Source organism: Eutrema salsugineum, unplaced genomic scaffold (assembly GCF_000478725.1).
Source record: "Eutrema salsugineum unplaced genomic scaffold, Eutsalg1_0 scaffold_2, whole genome shotgun sequence".
Taxonomy (NCBI): Eukaryota; Viridiplantae; Streptophyta; class Magnoliopsida; order Brassicales; family Brassicaceae; genus Eutrema; species Eutrema salsugineum.
Window position 1 is genome coordinate 16,859,498 of NW_006256829.1, and position 8,058 is coordinate 16,867,555.

The window sequence follows — 8,058 nt, forward strand, 5'->3', positions numbered from 1 at the left end:
TGGATTTCTGGTCAAACAAGGATATGTCAGAGGAAGTGTTGACAAGACCTTGTTCATCTATGAGCAAAATGGGCAGATCATGATTGTGCAAATCTACGTGGATGACATTATCTTTGGAGGCACTGCTCAGTCACTTGTGGATCGATTAGTCACAAGTATGACTCAAGAGTTTGAGATGAGCATGGTAGGAGAACTGCGGTACTTCCTGGGTTTGCAAATAACCCAGTCTGAAGACGGGGTGTTTATCTCTCAAAGCACCTATGCGAAGAACTTACTTACACGATTCAAACTTGATCAGTGTAAGGAAGCTAATACTCCAATGAGTACTACGGCCAAGCTCACTCGGGATGAAGATGGAACAGATGTTGATCCCACAGTGTATCGAGGGATGATTGGAAGTTTGTTGTATCTCACAGCGAGTAGACCAGACTTGTCCCTAAGTGTGGGTATTTGTGCTAGATATCAGGCGAAACCCAAGCAGTCACATCTTGAAGCAGTGAAGAGAATCATCAAGTATGTCAAAGGGACAGTCGAATTGGAGATCTGGTACTCCAAAGGATCGAACAAGCATTTGGTGGGATATTGTGACGCGGACTGGGCCGAAAGTGCAGACGATCGGAAAAGCACAAGTGGAGGTTGTTTCTTTCTTGGGAACAATCTAATCTCGTGGTTGAGTAAAAAACAGAATTCTGTCTCACTGTCTACTGCAGAGGCCGAATACATTGCTATGGGGAGCTGCTGCAGTCAACTGTTGTGGATGAAACAGATGTCTGCAGACTATGGAATGGATTCTGGTCCACTACTGGTTCACTGTGACAACAAAAGTGCTATCAGTATTTCAAAGAATCCGGTGCAGCATTATAGGACCAAGCATATCGATATAAGGCACCACTTCATTCGTGAGCTAGTGGAGGAGAAACAGGTAGTGATAGAACATATTGTCACTGATTTGCAACTGGCTGATTTATTCACAAAACCCCTGGATTTTAATCGTTTTTGTCACCTTAAGAAACTCGATCGGGGTTTGTAGTATGTGATTGTTTGTGAAGTGTGCAGGACTGATATAGAAACTGACTCAAGGGGACACTCAAGGTTTAGATTCAGTCTGGAGTCCTGGTGCTAGTGGAAAAGAGCTGCCTCAACTGCCGTCGTACCTTGACGACAGTACAGGTTTCATGGAGTAGAAGAAAAGCTGAGCTAGTTTTGGAGAAGTGATAACACCGTATTTTGACCACTTTTATGGATTATAATTGTATCTTATGCAGGTGTTTTAACTCTGTTTTCAATTTTCTTAAAGTGTTTTCAATGTTTTAGAGTTTCAAAAGGCTTTACAGGAAACTTGGGCAAAAGATATGCAATTTGGAACAAATGAGCAATTTTGGATAAATGCAGACCGTCAGAAGTATGACAAGCGATGAAGACCTTCTCACCGTCTGATCACCCCCAAAATTTGAGAAAACATAGAGGATCCAACCAGATTTCTAGTGCACTTGGTTTGGAGACAATCCAACGGTTAGATCTTCAGATACTCCTGATGCAAGAGTGACAGAAAATGCAGGTCCGGAAGAGAGCAAGTGCCGGGACCGCGGCAAACACCTATTTTCCCGCGGGTAGAGCCACCGCGACCGCGGAACTTGGTCGTTCACTTTCCCGACGACTTAATTAAAGCCCAGATCAATTCCCTTCGTTATTTTTGAAGCCCTAAGTGTCCAGAACCACCCTAGAAGATATAAATACCCCCTTTAGGTCATTCCTAAAGGTGTGGAGACGACATAAGATAGAAAGAGAAAGAGATTTCGTGTGGGTGCCTCACAAATCCTAGGTGGCCGCCGCCTTTGAAGGAGGAGCCGTCGAGGAGAGCATCATCGCGCCTCCACCCGCGATTCCGTTCTTCGTTCTTCTTCCCCGTTTTCTTTAATTTCCTGCACTTTCAATTTCGTTTATGATGCTTTGTTACAATATGTTTGAGTAGTTACCCAGTTGGGTTTAAAGGGATTTTTCAAAGGGAATTTCATGTGTCTTTGCTTATGAATCGATAGATTTAGGATTTATAATCTTCTAGATGTTGTTCGTTTGGCTTTAATCTTACTGCGTGATTCTTTGCTGGCCACTTAGAAGCCGATCTGATATGATATGTTGCGAAAGCTTTCATTGATTGTCTGAACTAGGGTGAAACGAGCAATTCTTCTATAGGAGTGGTTACCTACCTGTAGTTGAGTTGTGAATGTTGATGAGTCTTGTTCTGCTATTGCATCTTCTCCCTTCCAGAATCAGAGTGGAAACCTACTGATTAGGGTTGCGAGAGATAGTTGTTTAGTGCTGCGAAAGTAGGCTATTCATACTTCCGTGCCTCGAGTTCTAGAACATACGTAGTTGATTACCTTTATCAGTTGTTTAAAATCGACTTAGGTTAGTACATGAATCCCTGCGAAACCCCTTGAGCCCCAACGTTTGTCTTTCATTGCTTACAACCTTCAATTTAGTTTGCTTTTCATTTGCTTGTTCTTTGTTTTCAATCGCCTAGTTTAATCGATTTTTGCTTGCTTTTATTTGCTTTCACTTTCAATTGCTTTTACTTGTTTAGCTTTCTAGTTTAGATTTAGTGACAACCAAAAACCCAAAACCAAAACCAAAACCCTTTTAGTTCTAATCTGATTTAAGCGTTGCAGTGAATTCGTACTGAAACAACTTAAGTCTCTGTGGATCGATACCCTAAGTACTACAGCGCACATCTGTGCACTTGCAGACATTTAGGGGTTATAAATTTAAAACCTGAAGCTTAGTAAAACGTAAACAACAAACCCCGCGTTTACACTCGCATCAAGTTTTTGGCGCCGTTGCCGGAGACTTAAATTTGTTTCGTTGCGAATCCCAGCTTAAATCCATTAGAACACTTGTTTATTTTTACTTTTTCTTTGGAATTTTTCAGGTTTCTCTGAGATGAGAGACCGGGGACATGTTCCCGGAACTCTTGGTGATCCACCAAATCGTGTGGATGGTGATCCAATCGACGATGATGACCTGACTGATGACGAGCTTGAAGAACCGATCTATGATGACAATGAGCTGATCGGATCGGTCAAACACAAAGATGATGATGAACTGATTGGAAGTTTCGATTCACTCGAAAAGTTCATGGGAGATCGAAGAGCTATTCAATCAGCATTACCTGAGGATGGCAAAACCAAAATTACGGTACCCCATATCCATTTAGTTCAACAAAATCAATTCTCTGGTTATTCATTCGAAAACCCGATAGACCATATCGAGACTTTCGAAGAATTATGTGCAACCATTACAGCAAATGGGGAATACCACAAGTGTAGTCTTTTCCCATTCTCTCTTAGAGATAATTCCAGCAAATGGCTAAAATCTTTGCCACCTGCTTCACTAAAAACGTGGGCAGCGTGTAAAACTGCTTTCCTAAATCGTTTTTACACTAGAAATCGTTCAAATCTCTTAAGAAAGAGGATAAGAACTTTTAAACAAAAAGAAGATGAAGATCTTTTAGATACTTGGGCAAGATTTAGGGAATACCAAAGAGATTGTCCACACCATGGATATGCCGAGGAATACCTGCTAAGTATCTTCTATCACGGTATAACTCCAGAGTTACGACACTCTTTTGATATAGCAAGTAATGGAGATTTCACAACTAGATCTGTAGAAGATGCTCACGTATTCATTAAAAATTTAGGAAACAGCATCCGAAATCAAGTAACCTTTGGTAATTCTGCACTTCCTGAGAAGAAAGAAGAAATTTCAGAAGTTATAAAGTGTCTCCGTCACATAATGAGTCATCTTGGATTGCAACAACCAAATAGGGTACACAATACGTGTAACTTTGATGGTTGGGACAACCCAATGGATTCTTATGATCAAGGGCTGATGAACACTGCAGAAGTATATCAAATTCATGATGTTCCATTCGTTTCTGATCACCACGGTCGTGGCTGTTCTGACCGCGGCCAAGCAACCTTTCACCGCGGTCGTGGCTGTTCTGACCGCGGCCAAGACTTGATTCACCGCGGTCGTGAGCCACCTGACAGCGGGAAAACGTCTTTCAAGCCTGGTTGGACACCACCTTCTGAACCAATCTCGGCTATTCAATCTAATCCTGTTTCCTATCCTAGTTTTCCCTCTTCTGAAGCTGAAAACCTAAACAAAAAGATTCTAGAGCTTGAAAAATCTATGTCTCAAGAGATCAGTGATCTTAGATCTGAACTAAAAGAGATGCAGAAGGATTCCGATACCCTCCTTAACATAATGGTCAAAACTAATTCTAAAAAGTTAGAAAATTCTGAAGAGGAGCTAAGTGAAAATTCTTTCGAAAGCTCAAGTGAAGCAGATCCCTCCGATCATGAGAAAGCTATCACACTTAGGAGTGGATTAGCTTACAAAGAGCCAGAATTTCCTAAAGATTCCGAAGTTGAGGAAAAGGGTAAGAAAAAGGAGAAAGAAAAAGAAAGAATCACGAATGAAGATGTTGAAAAGGAAGTGGTAGGAGAAAAGGATGGAGAAGAAGTAAGAAAAGATTCATCCCGAGAAATCCTTGGAGAAGACCCGATTCCACCTCCACCAACTCGTGTCTACAAACCTAAACATCCATATCCTAGAGCCTTAAGAGCCCCTAAGAAAGAGAAAGAAAAAGCTAAGCTGAAAGAGTTGATCGATCAATTAAATGTGAAATTACCTTTCGTAGAAACTTGTGCTATGATTCCGGCTTTAAGAAAATACATGAAGGGTATTCTAACAAATTCTTTAACTCTTGAAGAAGGCGTTATGATGATAACCCATGAATGTAATTCTATCCTGCAAAGCCGAATCCCTGAAAAGAAAAACGACCCTGGAAGCTTTGTGCTTTCATGCACCATCAATGATGTAGCTTTTCAGCGTGCTCTCTGTGATTTAGGATCTAGCATAAACATGATGCCTCTTTCAGTAGCAAAACGTTTAGGACATCATACTTTCAAGCCCACTAAAATTTCTTTAGTACTAGCTGATCGTTCCGTTAGACAACCTGTAGGTATCTTAGTAGATGTTCCCGTCGAAATCGAAAAATGTTCCATACCAACCGATTTCGTAGTTCTAGAACTAGGAAAAGAACCTAAGGATCCACTTATTCTTGGAAGACCATTCTTATCTACAGCCGGAGCCATAATCAATGTTCCTGAAGGAAAAATTGACCTTCATCTAGCCGGTTCAGTTATGCAGTTTGACATGAACAAAAGTTTCGATAAACCAACTTTGGATGGCAAAATTTGTTGGGTTGATGAGTTAGATGGAATTATTGAGGAAGTCTATGAAGATCTGCTTCTAGACGACCCTTTAAGTGTCACGCTTTCACCCGCAAAAGATGAACGCAATTTCCTTGAAGAAATTTCAAGTGAATGCACACATATGCTTGATAAATCCGAAACTTATAGGAAACCTCTACACTATATAGATCTTAAGGACCAAACAAACATTCCTACACCTCCTAAAGACACTGCTGCAGCAATTAACGATCCTTGGAGCGAGCTTAAAGCCCCTAAAGTCGAGCTTAAACCTCTTCCCGTCGGACTTAAGTACGCTTTCCTTGGACCAAATTCAACTTATCCTGTCAAAATAAACTCTGGTTTGACGGAAGAAGAAACCACAATGCTGTTGACTGAGCTGAGAAAGCATAGAAAAGCCTTAGGATATTCACTTGATGACATACCTGGAATCTCTGCAGATCTTTGTATGCACAAGATAAATCTAGAGGATAATGCTAAAAACTCAATCGAAAGTCAAAGGAGACTGAACCCTAATCTCATGGATGTTGTCAAGAAGGAGATTATGAAGCTTTTAGAAGCTGGAATAATCTTTCCTATCTCAGATAGCACTTGGGTTAGCCCAGTTCATGTTGTTCCAAAGAAAGGATGAGTCACTGTCATTAAAAATGATAAAGATGAAATGATCGCTACAAGAACAGTAACTGGACATCGTATGTGCATCGATTACCGGAAACTGAACGCAGCAACTAGGAAAGATCATTTTCCACTTCCCTTCATAGATCAAATGCTAGAAAGATTAGCTAATCATCCCTACTATTGCTTCCTTGATGGATACTCCGGATTTTTCCAAATTCCTATTCGACCGGAGGATCAAGAAAAAACGACATTCACTTGTCCGTATGGTACGTTTGCTTACAGACGTATGCCTTCTGGATTGTGTAATGCACCTGCTACCTTCCAGCGGTGCATGATGTCGATCTTCACAGACTTTATTGAAGATTTCGTGGAAGTATTCATGGACGACTTCTCTGTCTATGGATCTTCTTTTGAAAAATGCCTAGGCAATCTTGGTAAAGTTCTGCAAAGATGTGAAGATAAGCACTTAGTATTAAATTGGGAAAAATGTCACTTCATGGTACAAGACGGAATCGTGCTTGGGCACAGGATTTCCGGAAAAGGTATTGAAGTTGACAAAGCTAAAATCGAGGTCATGACCAGCCTACAACCACCCACAAACGTAAAAGGAATTCGTAGTTTCTTAGGACACGCAGGATTCTATAGGCGCTTCATAAAAGATTTTTCTCAAATAGCTAGACCTCTTACGCGTTTGCTTTGCAAGGAAACGAACTTTGAGTTCGATGATGAGTGCTTAGCCGCGTTTCATAAGATCAAAGAAGCTCTTGTCTCCGCTCTAGTCGTGCAAGCACCTGATTGGGAACTCCCGTTTGAAATCATGTGCGATGCAAGTGACTATGCAGTCTGAGCAGTGCTTGGCCAACGAAAAGATAAGAAACTGCACGTAATCTACTACGCAAGCAGAACTCTAGACGAAGCTCAATGCAATTATGCTACAACAGAGAAAGAACTTCTAGCTGTCGTATTTGCATTTGAGAAATTCCGTTCTTATCTCGTAGGATCTAAGGTCATAGTTCATACTGATCATGCTGCAATCAAGTATTTAATGTCTAAGAAAGACGCTAAACCTCGGTTGATAAGATGGATCCTCCTACTGCAAGAATTCGACATCGAAATTCAAGATCGGAAAGGAGCAGATAATGGAGTTGCAGACCATCTTTCACGAATTCGAGTTGAAGAAAGATTGCCTTTAAATGACATTTTGCCAGAAGAAAACATCTATGCAATAGATACTACCCCCAATGCCAATACCGCACCACCACGTCCACTCATGCGACGAGCAGATGCTTTCAACACCCCATGGTTTAGACACATAGCAAACTACCTAGCAGCTGATGTAGAGCCCCCAAAATTTTTCGGGTATAGGAAGAAAAAGTTTCTGAAAGACGTAAGACATTATTTTTTGGATGAACCCTATCTCTATAAGAGATGTGCTGATGGGTTATTCCGAAGATGCGTAGCTGAAGAAACCGAAGACGAAAGAGAAGTGATGTTTTTGATTGATCCATCATCGGCAAATGATGAGATCAAGGAGTGTCACGACCCCGGTTAAGTCTAATCGAGCAACAATGTCAAGCTAATGACTTGAAACAAGCGCTTAGTGGGAGGCAACCCACTTGGTATTTTATCTATTTCCCTTTGACCTTTATTTTCTATTTCCATTGCTTTGTTTCTGTTTCATTTAATTTCAGGTTTTCAATAAGGAAGAATAAATACAAAAGACGAGCAGCACTCTCCAGCACGATAAGTTCACTTAAACATTTCAAATTTTCTATTTTCTTTACCATTCTTTCCAAGATTTATCACACTTAGGACAGTGTGAAATAAGTCTGGGGGAGGATGTTCATCCGTCACTAATGAAATTTGATTTGTTTTGAGTTTGTTTTGGACACAGAAAATTTTTCAAAAAGTTTTTTTTTCAAAATGTTTTTCAAAAATGTTTTTCAAAAAGTTTTCAAACCAGGAACACAATAAACAATACTATGATGATTTAGACCAGTGTGCTTCTACGCTATTTTCTCGTTTTTTGCTCTTTTTGTGATTTAGGCCTAGACTAGGCGGTAGCTAGAATACTTGCATTACGAAATCCCACCAGAGGATTTCTATTCATGGAGATTCTTTCTGACAGGATATACTAGCTCATTTTATCTGGACTTAATTTTGA

The 8,058-nt window shown here is 40.5% G+C and overlaps 1 non-coding gene across 1 annotated transcript; it reads right to left on the reverse strand.

Moving 5' to 3' along the window:
• Positions 1–3,455: 3,455 nt before the first annotated feature.
• Positions 3,456–3,563, reverse strand: LOC112086961. Its single transcript, XR_002899810.1, has one exon. It is a non-coding gene; the product is annotated as a small nucleolar RNA R71 (small nucleolar RNA).
• Positions 3,564–8,058: the final 4,495 nt, after the last annotated feature.